Below are 17466 nucleotides of genomic sequence, written 5' to 3' on the forward strand. Positions count from 1 at the left end.
ACAGTTTTTATGGTGAGGACTCAAAACAGTATCAAGGAAATTTTCCCTTTTTATTTATGAATAGCAGACAAAAAGTAGAACTTAGTTGTTTGAGAGTCTGAAGACTTTCAGGCATTTGCATTATTTCTCAAAACAAACTTAATTCTTCATTCATGTGGAATATTTCTGGATGATACATAAACAGGTTTAGAGTGCAAAGGCAAAAAGAAGAGAGTTTTGGAAAGTGCCAAACAGTGAGAATTTGGCTTTCCTGGAACTATCTTTTATGTCGACACTGGAATCTGTCTAGACTTTAAAAGACTACTATTAAAAGAGGTTTAATTTCAAAGGATGGCTATTCTTTCAAAAGGTTCCTGGGTCCTGACACTTAGAGGCAAAAACAGAACTTGCAAAGTCTGGACACAGAGCTGGCTGGTACAGATTGTTTAAGCCCCTGTGTTCCTGAGATCATGCTATTTTACTAAGCTCTGAACCGAGGAACCTGAATGCTCAGTGAGAAGTCAGAGACAGAGTTAGTGTGGAGTGGGAAGTAAATGTGTCCCTAAGGGATAGAGGGTGGGCTGGATCTGGTGACCAAGTGCAAATCCAGTCTGCTTTCTGATACCGCAATCCCCCATCTGCTCCTCCTCCCTCTTCCCAGTGTCAGGGAACTCCCCCAGCACAGCCTGTCAGGTCTAGCAACTTCCACCTCACTGACTCCAGACCTACCCTCTCTCACCCTTAACACCCTACCCAGAGGGACTACCCAGTTTAAACTTCAAGGGCCTTTAAAGCATGAAAGCTCTTTACTTAGCCTGTGTGTGTGTGTGCACCTGTGTGTGCACCTGTGTGTGCATGTGCCTGTGTGTGCCTGTGTGTGCCTGTTTGTGCGCCAGTGTGTGCGCCTCAGACTGGCAAGGTTTAGGGCCACAGTGCTTGAACCAGGCTGGATTTCTCCCTCCCACTTTCTGTCTTTTTCACCCAAACCAGGCATCTACCACCCGTTATGGTTTAAGTTGCCCCAGTAGTTTCCCAATAACCCTTTCATAGCCATCTTAGCCTTTAGGTTTGTGTAGGGCATGTCACCATGCAAAGTCCCTTCAGTTCAGCTGACAGTGATTTTACAGACACTGCATGAACACAAGCTGTCACAGGACGAAACTGGTATCCCGGCCAGCCCTCCACCTAGACCAGAGCTGGGCCTGGGCAGCCTCTCTGCCACAAGGGACACTAGGGACAGGGCAGGCAGCCTTTGCTCCACGTGGGTCCTGGGGCATCCTGAACCTCCCTATTCATCTTCAGGGCCTTTCTTTTGTTCTGGAATAAGCAATACTGTTTTGTTCAAGGTTAGGTTCTGGAGACATATCTTTACAACCTATATTCTATTTCATTCAAAGAGATTATGGCTTCATGGGTTTCTATGGGACTGTATATTCTTTCAACTTGAGTTTATAGTAATGAATAGAATAAAGCCAAAGAAAAACTGCCATGGCCTTTTAGGCACCAAACGTTAATACCCATTCATCTGAGAAGCAGCGACATGGAGGCAGCTCTCTGGGCTTTCATTCTGAATGGGACTATCAGCCCCGTGGAAAGGACAGACAGACGGGCCACTTTCTCCCTGCATGCTGCTTATCACTGGTCTGTGCTCAGGGACCATGAGCCTAGATCTAATGTGGTTCCCGGGCCTTTATTCCAGCCTTCTTCCTGCTCCTCCAAACTCCCACGTCCGAGGCATGCTGGGGTGACTTTGAGGATCAGGTGCAGCCTCTGGAACAGCTGGGTTGGTTCCTTTCGTTCTTTGTAAGCACTCAGCGAAGCAGCTTCCCTCTGAGCATGTCGAGGCACAAGGATAGTGCATTACCAGGGAGAGCTTGTCTGCCCTTCGTCCCTGGAGGCCCTACTATGCACAACGGGAAGAGGCCCAGGACTGTGAAAGAATCCTCCAAACTGAGATCCTGGAGTTTATCTTCCTTTTCCACTTAGAATAATCCCCAAACCATCTTAATACGTTTTTCAGTATTTCAATTCATTTCCTTTATCTTCTTAAGAAAAGATGGGGAAAAGTTTTTAAATTGCCTCAAGGCCCTTTGCATCAACTAGATACACGGTGAGGTCTGTAAGAGGTTAATACCTTCTAGCATAATCTTTCTCTGGCATCCACTGGGGCAGTTGTGATCTCTTGAACATCAATAGGATGGCTACAGGTCTTCTGGAAGGAGTTATCAACTAATTTCAGAATGGAGAGAAAAGCCTGTGAAATATGCAAGGGCTCTTTTCTAATTAAATAATTCGCTAAACAAAATGTGTTAAAATTTAGTTCCCCATCTAGAACAAGTGCTATCCAGTACCCTAAGGAGAGGGCAAGGTGGGTGACAACCGAGGCTTTAGTGATCAAATCTGGTGATTTATCTGCTCACACCCGGTATGGCAGCCATCGTAGGATTATTAAAAGAGGATGTTAGTCATGTTTTGATCATGCTTTGGTCCCTGCCCCATCCATTCCACAGGCCTTTACACAGAACCTACTCTAAACCACACTAGAGTAGAAGGAGGCTCTCGGTGCTCCCGCGCTGGTCCAAGCTGCCCTGCCACTCTCGCAGGTTATTGGAATTACCTTTCAAATGGACTGCCTCCTTCTGTCCTTGTCTCCCTACAGTCTGTTCGCAACACAGTGATCAGAGTGATTCTGTTAAAATGTGAATCAGATCATAGAATCCCTCTGTTCAAAATTCTCCAATAATGCTGCCTCGCCCAAAGTAAAAGCCACAGCAACTGACCCCACTCCTCCTCTCCCCAGCCACCCTCCTCTCTTTGCTCCTTCCTTCCTTCCTGCAGATTTCCTTAGAGTCACCTCACTGAGCCCTTCCCTTACCACCTTGTATAGTATCACAACCCTTTGATTTTCTCTATTCTTCTGGCTTTATTTCCCTGAAACACTTTTACCCGTGTGGCATAATATATACTTTTCATATTCACCTTGTTTATTTTTATATCTCTCCTCTCCCCCCAACTTCCACCCCCAGACACACACTCTAACCCAGTGGTCGGCAAACCACGGCTCGCGAGCCACATGAGGCTCGCAAGCCACATGTGGCTCTTTGGCCCCTTGAGTGTGGCTCTTCCACAAAATACCACGTGTGGGCGCGCATGTACAGTGTGAAGTTGACTTAAAACTTTAAGTAAAGTTTATTAAGTTAATTTTAGGGAACATTGTGGCGTGAAAGAAGATGTAGTGTCGAGGATTGAGAAAGGTATGTTGAGATGGTTTGGACATATAGAGAGGATGAACTAAAGGAGATAGACGAAACAAGCATACAAGACGAGTGTGGATGGGAGAGTTGGAAGGGGGCGATCTCAGCGAACGTACCTCAATCAGATTGAGGATGTTTTTAGCAAAGGCCAGCTTAGGAGTACCCTAATTAAGTTAATAACAATGTACCTACCTATATAGGTTAAGTTTAAAAAATTTGGCTCTCAAAAGAAATTTCAGCCCTAACTGGTTTGGCTCAGTGGATAGAGCGTCGGCCTGCGGACTGAAGGGTCCCAGGTTCGACTCTGGTCAAGGGCATGTACTTGGTTGCGGGCACATCCCCAGTTAGGGGTGTGCAGGAGGCAGCTGATCGATGTTTCTCTCTCATCGATGTTTCTAACTATCCCTCTCCCTTCCTCTCTGTAAAAAAATCAATAAAATATTTAAAAAAAAAAAATTTCAATCGTTGTACTGTTGATATTTGGCTCTGTTGACTAATGAGTTTGCCAACACTGCTCTAACCTAAGCTCTAGAAAAACATCTTTGTTGGGTTTCTTCACGGCTTTATCCACAGGGCCTGTCACATATAGGCATTTACTTAGCACTGCTGAATGACTGGTGACTTGGGGCATAAATGATCTGGCCCAACTTGATGATCATAAGTCAGCCACTTGAAGGCCACGTGCAATATGAGCAAGCAGAGGAGGGCAGAGGAGAAGAGAACAGATGTGGGGGTAGGGTGAGGAGGGGAACAAAGAGAGACTGTGAACTCCTGAGAGACAGGAAGGGTAGCCTTGATATTTGATCGAGGAATGGACCTGTTCCCAATTCTGACTCCCATTAGGCCTCTGACAGGTAACTTGTTTCCTGTCCTTGAATTGTCCACGTATGTCCACTCTTCCTTACAACAGCACTCTTTAACTTGAACCAGCCTGAAGGGAGAAGAGAAAGAAACAGCATTAGAAAAGGAATACACAGGCCAGAGCACCTACGGCCTCGCCTCGTGGGCCTTGCCTTAGGGGCCATGTAAATACTTGGCTCTTGTGCTGTTGGAAATGGAAGACTATTGGGCATTTCTTTGACCAGAGGAGTGGCATGCTGGTTGTCATTTTAAGGAGCTCCCTCTGGCTACTGTATGTAGAGAACCGTCATGAGGAGTTGTATTAGCCGGGGTTCTCCAGAGAAACAGAACCCATAGGCTATGTCAAAATCCATATTGCAAGCTATACCACCTCACACCATTTGGGTGGCTACTATTGAAAAAAAAAGCCAAAAAACTCGGAAAAGAAGAAGTGTTGGCAAGGATTGGAACGCTGCGTGTTTTTAGGAATATAAAAAGATACAGGCCAAAACCGGTTTGGCTCAGTGGATAGAGCGTCGGCCTGCGGACTGAAAGGTCCCAGGTTCGATTCCGGTTGAGGGCATGTACCTGGGTTGCGGGCATATCCCCAGTAGGAGATGTGCAGGAGGCGGCTGATTGATGTTTCTCTCTCATCAATGTTTCTAACTCTCTATCTCTCTCCCTTCCTCTCTGTAAAAAAATCAATAAAATATATATTAAAAAAAAAAAAGATACAGTCCTGTGAAAACTCTGTATCTTAATGGTGTTTTCAATATTGAGGATTCTTAAAAAGAAGCATCCTTTTCAAATGTTAAGATCTGATGTTTGGATTTTCTGAGCACAGCCTGCTGTCTCTTACCTTCATCATCGGCGTGTTTGGTTCCCCACAATCCCCCTTCCTGGGTGAAGTTCAGCCAAGTGTCACCTCTCTCAGACTCTCCCCAGCCCATCCCCACACCCTCTGTCACTCCGACACTGTAATATAATTCCCACATTTGTTCCCATATCTGTCTCCACTATGAGGCTGTGCGCACTTGTAGAAGAGGGTCTGCATTTATTTTGTGCGCCAGGGCCTGCTACCTGGAAAGCTCTCAGTACATCTTGGTCAAGTGATTGATTGAGCCAATTAGATAGGACAATCCCTATTCTCAAAGATCAGAGATTCTCAATGGAGGGAGGGTGGACCCGCCACCCCCACCCCCACCCCTATACACACACAGGGACACCCGGCAATGTCTGGAGACATTTGATTGCCACAACTAAGGTTGGGGGTTGCTACTGGAGCCTGGTGGATAGAGGCCAGAGAATCTATTAAATAGCCTACAACTCAGAGGACAGTCCACCACAACAAAGAGTAATCTGGCCCAAATGTCAACAGTGCTGAGGCTGAGAAACTTTCATAGATTAAAAAAGAAAAATGAAGTCCTGAGATACACACACACACACACACACACACACACACACACACACACACAAAACACTTCTGTTATTTCGCTCGTTCTGATGATGCCTCAGGTAGGATGCGGTGGTATGTATTTTACCAGATTGTGGGCTCCTTCTCCAACAGCTGCAAAACTGAAATAGTCCCTGAAATCAAGGCGACACTAGCCCATTACCCTTAGAATTAGGTTACATCTTCCCAACTCCAATGCTGAAAACAGCTCCTAACTTCTTGTCTTTCTACCCTTCCAAATCCTCTCAGAGATTTACATAACGTTTAATATTAAATACATCAAGACTGTCTTCATACTCATTCTAGAATATATGAGGTCACCACTGCTGGTAATTTCTGCACCAATTCCCTCCAAAGCCACCATATCCTCAAAATATATAGACAAAAATTTTCCCAAGCTTGCTCCCATCCCCAACTAGAGAAATGGGAAAGAGAGAAGATACTCCTTTGATTCAGCTCCCTTCCCAGCAAATACACAGAAACATTGGGTAAATATTTTAACAATATTTGTCAAGTTCAAAAACAAGATAAAACTCAAAGTGCCAGAAATGAGGAGGGGCCCCTTGATGCTGAGTAGAATTGGGGTTTCGTGGCCCAAGGAGTAAGCAAACCTGGCCCCAGGTTTTCTCACAGGTTACAGGCTGGGCATGTAGGAAAGGGGGACAAGAGCAGAGGCCATAGTCCCTGCAAGTGGGGGAAATGGAATGGACTCCCTGGACAAAGCTGGAGTTGGGGAACCTTTGTCTGTAGTGCAAGGACTGGGCTTGGAAGCAAGTGATAATCCCTGTTATTGGAGTAAGAGCCAGCCTTGAAAAACCAGAACTGCCACGTCACTCTGAGAGAGAGAGAGAGAGAGAGAGAGTTGAGAAACTGGCAAACCTCTTAGGACCCTGTCAGAAGTAAGCTCAAAACGGAGCTACAGGGCTGTCTCTGCAGCCCAGGCAGCACAGGACACTTGAAGAAGGTAATTTCCACTGCAGATGAGCTGAAAGCAAATAAGGAAATTCACTTTGCTCAGAGATAATCAACTGGTGCAAAAATAAGAGAAATTATACCCAAAGAACTACAAATATTAGGTTAATCTGAAAGTGATTTTAAAATGAATATGTTTAAAATGTTCATAAGATGAGGCAGAAATAGAACTCACTGGGCAAAATGGGGCATTTTGAACAAAAAGAGCAGAGAGATTTGTAAGATAACCAAATGGAAAGTCTAATAATGAAAAAAACATTTTTTAAAATAGAATATCTTGCCAAAACCGGTTTGGCTCGGTGGATAGAGCGTCAGCCTGCGGACTGAAGGGTCCTGGGTTCGGTTTCGGTCAGGGGCATGTGCCTTGGTTGCCGGCACATCCCCAGTGGGAGGTGTGCAGTAGGCGGCTGGTCGATGTTTCTCTCTCATCGATGTTTCTGGCTCTCTATCCCACTCCCTTCCTCTCTGTAAAAAATCAATAAAAATATTTTTTTAAAAAATAGAATCTCCATGGTGGGGGAAGCAGCAGCTAGCAGCAGTTTCAGAGCCTCCGAAACAAAGCCCTACTGATCACTGATATAACGGGATTACTGAGAACTTAAATGGAGCATCAACATTTAAAATTTTTTAAGTTTTTCTAATTACTCCTAAATAGACTCTCTGACACCTTCCTTTCCCAGCAGGTAACTGATCTATAAGTACTTTCAGGGCAGCTTCCGTAACACTTACCACTTCAGGTTATTGGAATCATCTCATTTGGATAGAGTATTCCCCCCTTATCCATGGGGTATACATTCCAAGACCCCTAGTGGATACATGAAACTGCAAATAGTACCGAACCCTATAGATACTATGTTTTTTTTCTATACATTCATGCCTATAATAAAGTTTAATTTATAAGTCAAGCACTAGTAGTATAACAGAACACTTATAACAACATATTGTAATAAAAGTAATATGAATGTGGTCTTTCTCTGATAACCAATGTGATCACTGAGGTGACTACTAGGTGACTAATGGCAGGTACACATACAGGTGGACATGCTGGACACAGGAATGATTCACGTCCCAGGTGGAAGGGGGCTGGACAGCACAACATTTCGACATGTTACTCAGAAGTAATATTAGAGGAGGAAAAGAATGGAAACTTCAGGAAGAATTTGCCCCATGGATGAATGATTGGCCTGCCTTGGGGGTCACGTGTGAAAGAAAGAAAATAGCATTTAACCCAAAGGGAAAGTTCTGAGTCAGAGAAACCTGTTTCTCACTCCCCCCCGCTGCCCCCCCCCCCACCACCCCCTGCCCCCAATCCTCAGCTGGCCAGAAAGGGAAACAACACAATTTCATTTAAAGATGTTTCTAATGAGAAACCAGGCCGCTGAGGGCCGTCTATTAAAGGAAATGGGGCATGTTTACCAGGCTCAGACGGATGTGTTATGAGTGGTTATCTAAATGTGACCTCTAGTGTCCAACTTGTGTGGCACGTACAGAGGAAAACCTAGGTGATTTGATGGGCCGGACACCAGAGAACCATGAAATGGTAGCGCTGGAAGGCATTAGAGAGCATCCATTCCAGTTTCCTGTTTTACAGATGAGTGATTACGGCCCAGGAGTGACGAAGTGACTCTCCCAGGGTCAGTCACATAAATAGGGGAAGAGGTGGAACTGAACCCAGCTCTTCTAAGCCCCAGTCCAGTACCATTTCCTGTACTCTTGAGAATATTTCCCATCAAATGCAGTTGGCTTTATGTAGGTCATTAGAGGACCTCTCTATGGAAGATCATGAAAGCTAAGTGTTTATTTACTGTGGGCTGAATTATAAAGAGGATGGTGACATCATTTATTTGATCTGAAGCAGTGCTGAATCTTAAATTGTTCATGCTAAGAATTGTTAAAAAGATTTCAAACTCTTTCCATATTTTCCCCATTACACACCACACATGTAAGTGACAGATTATGCCATTTCTTCTCAGCCCAAAATTCATAGTGATTTTCAAAGGAATGAAATGACCCCATGTAATGGGAACAACCAGTCGGGGTGAAAATCAGATGGCTCAAGCCTCTTGAGATTCCCCGCCATGGCCATTGTGTGGGCAGCTGTTACTTTCCATTTCCTGTCCCTCCGCTCACAGCCAGCTGAGTGAAGCCAGAGGGCATCATGCCACCATGCATGCTTGTTCTCCAGCACACCCAGACGATTGAACCTCAGCTGGCTCCTCTCTACCATCAGGGGTGTTGGGGTCCCGCCCTCTCAAATTGCTTCCAACACCTCTTCCACCTTCCAGTACCTTCTTGAATGCCCAAGGAGTGCCCAAAGTGTATGTGGATGGCATGACAAACAGAGTGTGACCTGGAGATCATGTTCCATCATCCTCTCATTCTCCCTTCTTCCTTTTCTTTTTGGTCTGAATATATCTTTGTTGTCATTGCTTCACTTTTCAGGACTATGTAAAAGAACCAAAGTATGGCAGGTGAAGGTGGTATAGCCAAGAACACCATCTTATTGTAAACCTTTAGAAGCTTTCCTTGGAGCAGGAGGGGTTTAAATGCTAGATCCCAAGAAAGCAAACACAGATGCATCATTCCAAGAAGTCAGCAAGGAAGACATAATCCTGTTTCTCAAATAAGTCCACTGGGATTGATGGAAAATTATCTCCTGAGAAGGGAATTGAAGGGCCAAGTGACAATAATGCTTACACTGGTCCTGTATTCGTGGATTCGGCCCTGAGTTCTCCAGAAAAGTTCATGTCATTGTCTGAAAATGTTTCATGTACTTTGTTACCCTTACTGTTGTTCTGGTTGTTATTAAACCCAACAGCACTGCTGAGGACTTATCCTCTGAGCTAGAAAATCCTAAAAGGTCTGTATTTGAGGCCAAACAAGAAAATCCTGCTGAAAATGGTTTAAACTGATAGTGGTTCTTCTCCCCAAATAAGACGGCAACCAGTAGACACGGGGCTTCCTGCTCTGTCCTCCTTCACACATGGCTGCTGCCCTCCAGCCGGAAAGGACAGAAGGGCAAAGGAGCAGAAGAAAGATGGTCAGGCCACTCACATCTGTCCCTTTTGAAGAGGCTTCCCAGAACCCATATCCAGGGATCCCACTCAGATCTCACCGGTCACATGACCACACCTGTAAATGAGTCTATAACGGTGATTGTTTTTGTTTTGTTTTGTTGTGGTTTTTTGGTTGTTTTGTTGTTGTTGTTTTGTTTTGTTTTTGTTTGTGTTTGTGTTTTTTCTCTTAAAGAGAGGAAAGAAGGGAGAAGAGTTGTGAGTCAGCTACAAGAGATCTTGGGTAATTCTATGACTCTGTCCTTCTGCCTCAAGCTAGATTATTCCCCAGACATAAATGTCTGCATGAGGGCATGGAGTGAACACGGGAATACAGACAGGGATCTCTCGCCCTGCTTCCCCTTCACAGCAGAACAAAAGAGCAAGATTTGTCCATTAGAAAACATGCCGTGGGAGCTGCTTCACTGGGGTCAAACCGGTCCTCTCAGCAGCAAAGGTGATTATTTTTCTTAATTACCAGGGCTTTGCATCTTGTTATGTGAGCTGCCAGCGTCTTAATTTAGCTGATGACTTTCCACAGTCATTTTAGATTTATTTGGTACCTAATTTACTTAACATAGCTTTTGCTGTGAAAGTTAATCAGAAGCCCCAAAACTCTTAATAAGCTCAATATTTTACAGTGAACACCACCCTGAGGAATGCTTTATGAAAATGATGACAAGGCACAGGGTCTGTAGCTTTCAGAATCAATACGTTACCGACTAATGAATTAAGAAGGCCTTGAACTTACACTTCACTACAGGCTCCATGAAGCAGAAGCACAAATGAGCATTTGTAAATGGAGCTGGTCCTTAGTAGAAAAAGTCCATTAACCCAGCAGCTGGGTATAGGAGAACCTGTGCAGTGTTAGAAATAAGGACTAGAGAACATATACTGCCCAGTCGGCATGGCTCAGAGATTGAGCGCCAACCTATGAACCAGGAGGTCAAGGTTCAATTCCCGGTCAGGGCACATGTCCAGGTTGCGGGCTCGATCCCCAGTGTGGGGCGTGTGGGAGGTAGTCAATCAATAATTCTCTCTCATCATTGATGTTTCTATCTCTCTCTCCCTCTCCCTTCCTCTCTGAAATCAATATAAATGTTTTTTAAAGGACCATATACTATTCAATAATTAAAATGATCTTGCTTCTGCCACTATTTACTTAGCTATTTCTTTTAAGATGAAACTGTTTTATTTTCAGGTTTCTACTAGTCCTGGCTTTTGATATCAGTGGAAATCACAGAGTTAGACAAAAATGCCCTGTTGAAGTCTCTCTCTTCATGCACCTACTAGGGGTGAGTTCAAAATGCAGGAACCCATCCTTGTGTAATTTACAACCCAAGGCTGAAAATTCCAATGTAGAAAAATAAAGAGTAATCATGAAAGACATACCACTTAAAAATGCAAATAGCTGCCCCCCATCAACTATACTGCTACCTTCACTACTAAGTAACTAAATAGTGCCCTGCAAAAAGCAGAAACTCGAGGAATATTTGCTGAATAAACACATGGTTTTCAAAGTGATGCTGAGTAAAAGGGAAGAAGGATGGGAATGGGTAGAATACCTGGGGAAGAGTAGGCACACAATATATCCTCATAGAAAAGCTAGGACTTCTCCTTTCCTCCCAGATAAAGAATTATAGACAACCTGAGATGAAAAGGAACAAAAGAAAATATTTGTCTGTAGGGTGGGGTGGGAAGACCAACCCAAACTTCTAGGCTCTAATCTGGAAGGCACAGAGGATGAAGAAGGATCTGAGAAATTGACATGTGAGCCTTAGGAGAGGCAGAGAGAGAAGCAAGGGAGTTAGGAGTTAAAAGATGTGACACATTCCTGGACTCTGAGCCTTGGTTCCCTCATCCCTAAAATAAGAATAAGACTATGCTCCACTATTAATATGTACATGTTCCACTATTTCAAATAGGTGTTGTGGGAATTAACTGAAATGATGTGTATGAAAGTGTTTTCAAAACTTTAAAAACACTATGTTAATGCCGTAGGTCCTTCTGGCCCGGGAACAGGTGAGCAGGTGCTCTCCAGAAAGAACTCCGCACAGAGGCAAGTCACCAAGGGATTGTGACCCTCAGCTATAAATAGCCCGGGGGCACTTTAAAAGGTTGGGGTAGGAGTCTCAGATACCCTGTATTTTTAGGGACCCACACTTCCTGAAATGTTTTCACATAAAACGTGTTCATTGCCAGGGAGACTTTACCGGTGTAAGGAATCAGGAGTCTTGGACTCAAGGAATTAAGGGCTAATTAGGCACATAAGACAGCAGAGCCAGGATGAGGGCTCAAGCCTCCTGGCTCCTAGCCTAACGTTCAGGAAAACCCTCCAGCAGATTTAAACCGTTAGCACAGTTTCCTTTGTTAGTGAACAGGAACACGGAGAGCATTCACTTTCCTGCACTTCTGCTACCTCCCCTAAGGACAGTTTCCACAGGGAAAGTAATGAGCACCATGTTCCATCTAAATTGGTCTCCTTGCTGCAAAGCTGACTCCATCTATTTCCGGGAGGAAACAAGCTGGGCGCTTGCGGCTCCCCGTGGAGTTCTGCAGGAGGATTGGACCAGAGGGGAGCATCACAATGGGCCAGCCTGCCCCGGGTTCATAATGGAAGAGGCAGACCTGCATTAGATTGTGGATTGAGAGGCTCTCTGCTTGGAGCTACATTTCCTTATCTGGGAGCTGGGCAGAACGCTGATTTAGGTTTTTATGCTAAAGAGTTTGTCTTAATCAGTTCAGGCTGCTACACCAAAACTACCATAGACCGTGGTTTAAACAACAAACATTTAGCCCTAACCGGTTTGGCTCAGTGGATGGAGTGTCGCCCTGTGGGTTGAAGGGTCCTGGGTTCGATTCCGGCCAAGGGCATGTGTCTTGGTTACGGGCACATCCCCAGTCGGGGGTATGCAGGTGGCAGCTGATCGATGTTTCTCTCATCGATGTTTCTGACTCTCTGTTCCTCTCCCTTCCTCTCTGAAAAATCAATAAAATATATTTTTTTAAAAAAATAAACAATAAACATTTATTTCTCATAGTTCTGGAAAACTGGGAAGTCCAAGATCAAGGCACCAGCAGGTACGGTGTCTGCTGAGCACCTAGCTTGTAGGTAAGTTACCTTCTCCCATAGCCTCACATGGCAGAGAGACAGATCACCTTTCTACTGTCTCTTCCTACAAGAGCACTAGTCCCATTCCTGTGGGCTCCACCCCCATGAACTCATTACCCCACCTCCAAATACCATCACATTGGGGATTAGGCTATGACATGTGAATTTCAGTGGGAAACAAACACGCCATCCATAACACAGTTATGAGTGGTTTTTCTTCCTTACTTTCCTGTTTGACCCAATGTTGATTCTTTCTGATTTATATCCCTCTAAAAAGTGTAAGCAATGGCCCATTTTTTGTTTCAATTACACAGACTGTTTTCCTTCCTACTGAAATGAGAGTAGAACGAATGTGCAATAAGATAGTTTTGTGAAGTAAGCACTGAAACGAATGAAAGCGTGTTGCCTGACAGAGGTGACCTCCTTCCCCCTGCATGGTGAAAGTAGCTAGCATTACCAAGGCAAATGTGTATTACAAACTTATTACCAGGGAATGACACGTGCATAATTGATACATGTACACATTTTTGTGGATTTCTATGAACCTTAGAAAACCAACCTGGAAATATCCTTCATTTGCTTTTGTAGTCTATACTACACAATTACTTAACTATGTAATAATTCTTTCCACAAGTTAATTTTGAAAGCCTTTCGAGTTGAAGATCATGCACTAAACTTCTTTTATGACCCCCTACAAGTCCTAACACAATCTTAAGCATGTAGAAGGTGTTCAAGAAATATTTTTAATTGGTTGATTCCAGTAGGTAAAATATTAATAACACATAGCTAGAGAAGGAGGGTCCAGCTGATGAAGAGCTCTAAGTGCCATGTCAAAGGAGGTGACAACATCTGCAGCTTAGGAAGATGCCTCTGATGGTCATGTGGCGAGTGGGGCTAGAAGGAGGGGGTGGGGAGAGTGGAGAGATGATAGCAGCAGGGAGATCTTTTGGAAGCTGTTGAATGGTCCAGGTGGGAAAATGTCTAAATCTTGGCAATGATAGGGGATGTGGAACAGACAAGACAGATGCAAGAGATACATAATAAGTACAATTAGTGGGCTCTCGCTGAAGTGGGAAGGGCAGTGGGCAATGATTCCTAGGTTTCAGGCTTGAACAGTGGTGTCATTATGCAAAGTAGGAAATGCAGCATGATGAGACGCTGCGAGTGGGAAGAAGTAAACTATTTCATGCTGGACATTTTGAGTTTTGAGGCCAGGAGGGAATCCAGGTTAAAATATTTAGTTAGAAGTTATAAATGGGTGGGCCAGTATCAAAGAGAAGAAGGACGTTTGGACTATGGATTTCAATTTTGGAGCTGTCAGCGAGTGGGTGGTAGTTAAAGGCATGGATGTCAATGAGGGAGTGAATAAAGGAGGATGTTAAGAATCAAGGCAGACCCATAAGAGAACTTGAGAAAGAGCTATTACAGGCACAGAAGGGACACTGCGTGATGCCTGAGGCCTATGCAGGTGAGAGTGCAAGATGGTGACTACAGGTAATAAACCCAAAGGCCCACAGTCTCAAAGAGGTCAAAAAGCTGGAGAAAGGGAGTCCCCAAAAGAGCAGCATCCAGGGGAAGGGGGAATAGTGTTTGACCGTGTCTTTTTGTACCAATGTCCTTGAAACACGGGTTTAAGCAAATTAGGATCACAACCAGACCTTCTCTAAGCCCATCTAGTGCTCCCTTGTCAGACACGGTTTGTGCCAAGAGGATCACAGTGAGAGCTTTAGGGTCTCGTCCTTGCTGAACTGTAGTTAGGTGTCTAGCAAACTGTTGGAAAATAATCAAGACCAATGCATATCATGAGCTGATCTGCATGAGGAGGAAGCTTTGAACATACTCTCTGGAGGAAAGAAAGAGACCTGAGGTGCCTGTCCCTTGTCAGGCCCCAAAGGATGGGCCGTTTAAGCCCCGTGGAGAGGACTTTGGGAAAAGGCAGAAGCGCTGTTGTCTTGAAGAGTTCTCTCACTTATAGAGGCTCAAGTAGAGTTGGGGACAGAGTTCAGGAAAGACGCCCCTCTCCATTGCCCCCAGAGCACAGCAGAGAGATGAGACCAGAGGAAATGTGGGACCATGAGGTCATCTCGTGGGGCTTCTGGCTCGGGGGCCCAGTGCCAGTGGCAGAGGGAGCCACCGGCCATGCCCACTGTGCTCACTATGCTGCAGCAGGCGCCCCTCATTGAATGAGGGCTTCAGACCATGATGAGAGGGCTGGAGGGAGACACGAGGGAACTCTGGGAGCTCCTCTAAATACACCCAGGTGTCCCAGAAGTAACTGGCAGACATTTTTTGACTGGGGCAGAGAAAGAATTTGGCCTCTTTTATATGAAGGCAGGAGTTAAATTTGCGATTTAAAAATTCCATATCAACGGCTGGGGAAACCTGCCTTGGTTTATGGTGGAGAGGCCGATCCAGCCCAGTGCTGCTTGACAGCTGCCGGGAAACCAGAGGTGGGTCGGTGGTCTTCAGGGCCCCAACCTAAGTCAGATCCGGTCTGGGTAGAGCATGCCGCCCCTGGGCATGGACAATAACTTCCGGCCAGAGGACCTACATGTCTCCAAAGGCCAGTTGATCAAACTTTGATTTTAATTGTGTCCAGCTCATCTTCAGGATTTTTAACTATTATTATAAACTTGTTTTAATTTTGCACCTTTATCCTTAGCTATTTTACGCATGGGTGCAAAAGCAACGTACATATCTAGGATCTTTGTCAGTTTTAATTAGGGTTGCCAGATTTAGCAGATAAAATACAGGCTATCCAGTTAAATTTGAATTTCAGATAAACAGTGAATAATTTTTAGTATAAAAAACTAGCATGCAATATTTGAGACATATTTATACAAAAATTATTCATTATTTATATAAAATTCAAACTTAACTGGGCGTTCTGTATTTTATCTGGCAGCTCAACTCGGACTAGATCTTTCCCTAGAGGGCAGAGCAACAAAACATCTGGACTAAAGGAAAAGTTCTGTGGTCCTATTTCCTGCTGAGTAAAACTGCAGTGACTGATTGATTTGTCTTCCTTAAAACGTACTCCCCATTTACTTCCCCAAAGGATGAAAACGGCATCCAATAAAAGGCACAAACCATCAGGCCATTAAAACAGAGTTAGAAAATCAAAGGAAACACAAAGGGTTGGGGGAGTTTGAAATCCAAAAGCCTAGACTGATGTGGTCGTGGTTGACCTGTACTTTTGTTAGCCCAAAGCCAAAAGAAGAGACCAGCTAATACAGGGTCACAGGCGATTAAAGCTTTTCTCTGGTCCTAATTGTTAGAGGACTCTTCATACAGAATAGAATGCTCACCAGAGTGGTCTCCACCGTATGGCAGGTTAAGGATCCCGAACATCTGGAACACCTGGACGGGAGGCTCAGCTCAGCCTCACACCATCACTTCAGATCTCTCACCTCATTTATTTACCTGTAACATGACTTGCCCTGCTGAACACATTACAAATGTAAGATATTGTTACTAGAGCTGGGACTAAGGGTATTACCACCAGCAACAATAATGTGTCCTGTGAGGGTTTCATAGGAGGCACATAAACATTCTTCACATGACAGTTATTACATTAGCCCTTGATTTTAAAAGACTAGGACACACGTTAGTAATGATGTGGCAGTTCAGCAAAGCCCTTCTCACAAGGTGGGTCGCAGAACCAACGTCATCCTGGCTGACCGCTGTGCTCTTGAATTTGCAGACAAGGTGCAGCTCAGAGCTGGCTGTGGGCGCTGCGACTGCACAGAGCACAGGTACTACAAGTCACTTCTCTTCCGTGTGCTAATAATCTCCCCGGCTTAGGCTGAGAATAAGTTGTCTCGACCAAAAAGCAAGCCAAATGCAAGGGGGAGCACCCATCCGAACCCAAGGCAGCGCTGCAGGCCGTGCTTCTCTCAAGGAATTGGCCACACTTGGCCAGAGCGGTAAGAGAAGGGAAGACACATGTCTGTGGGCTCCACTGGATTTGCAGACAGACTATGGAATGCAAATGCTTCCTCACTGAGAAATGGCTGCCAGGAGCCCGCGGAATAGCAGCGTCACTCCCACTGGGTCCCTTCTGCATCGGCCACATTTGTAGGGTGCCCCCTTCTCCTTCAAGGGGAGAGCAGAGGACTCCCATCTTGCTCACAGAATTCCTAGAGAAAATATGCTTCATTTTAGAAATAACAATATAATAATAATAATAATAGCAATCAGTAGATACTGTACTGTTTCATATGCCTGAACTCATTAAGTCCCTGTAAGAAGGTTCTATTACTACTCCCATTTTACAAAGACAAAAGAGGCTTGAAGATGATCCTATCTACCAGGTGGGTATGGAGAAAAAAGACCCCTGGGGTCCAGGAAAGAAGATTGTTCATTTCTGTTCTTATTCGCAAGGCTGGTTTGCTGTAACGGAGAGAGGTGCAAGACCTGAGGGCCAATTATTCACAAAGTTAAATAGCAATTAAGTACCTACGATGAGAGTAGCCTTAAACTAGTCACAGGAGAATGCTCAGGTGGCTGCTGTCTACACACCTTACAATCTAGTTGGTCTACAAACTAACGGAAGTAGAATATACCTGCCATCGGAAAGGTACCTAGAAGGCCTTGGGTCACACTATATCCCTCTGACCAACAGCCTTTCAGATGGTGAATGTGAATATCAAGGGCAGCCAGAGGCGCCTGATGAGGGGACCTTGCTTGGTAACTGCTTCCCCAGGAGGGAGGGGATTGAAGCCAAGTGTAATTCTCGGGACTTCAGGATAGTTTGGCCCAGTGGGCAGGCCATTATGCTGGCGCGTTCAAATAAGGTCCCTG

At 44.8% G+C, this 17466-nt stretch overlaps 1 long non-coding RNA gene across 1 annotated transcript in view; it reads right to left on the reverse strand.

The window, feature by feature from the left end:
- Positions 1–3146: 3146 nt before the first annotated feature.
- The window catches only part of LOC308518350, a 42064-nt gene continuing 27744 nt past the window's right edge, over positions 3147–17466 (reverse strand). Inside the window, exon 5 of the long non-coding RNA XR_013995938.1 lies at positions 3147–4164. This is a non-coding gene — a long non-coding RNA (uncharacterized lncRNA). The remainder of the gene's footprint in view (positions 4165–17466) is intronic.

This window comes from Myotis nattereri (genome assembly GCF_964212035.1).
Source record: "Myotis nattereri genome assembly, chromosome: 4".
Lineage (NCBI taxonomy): Eukaryota > Metazoa > Chordata > Mammalia > Chiroptera > Vespertilionidae > Myotis > Myotis nattereri.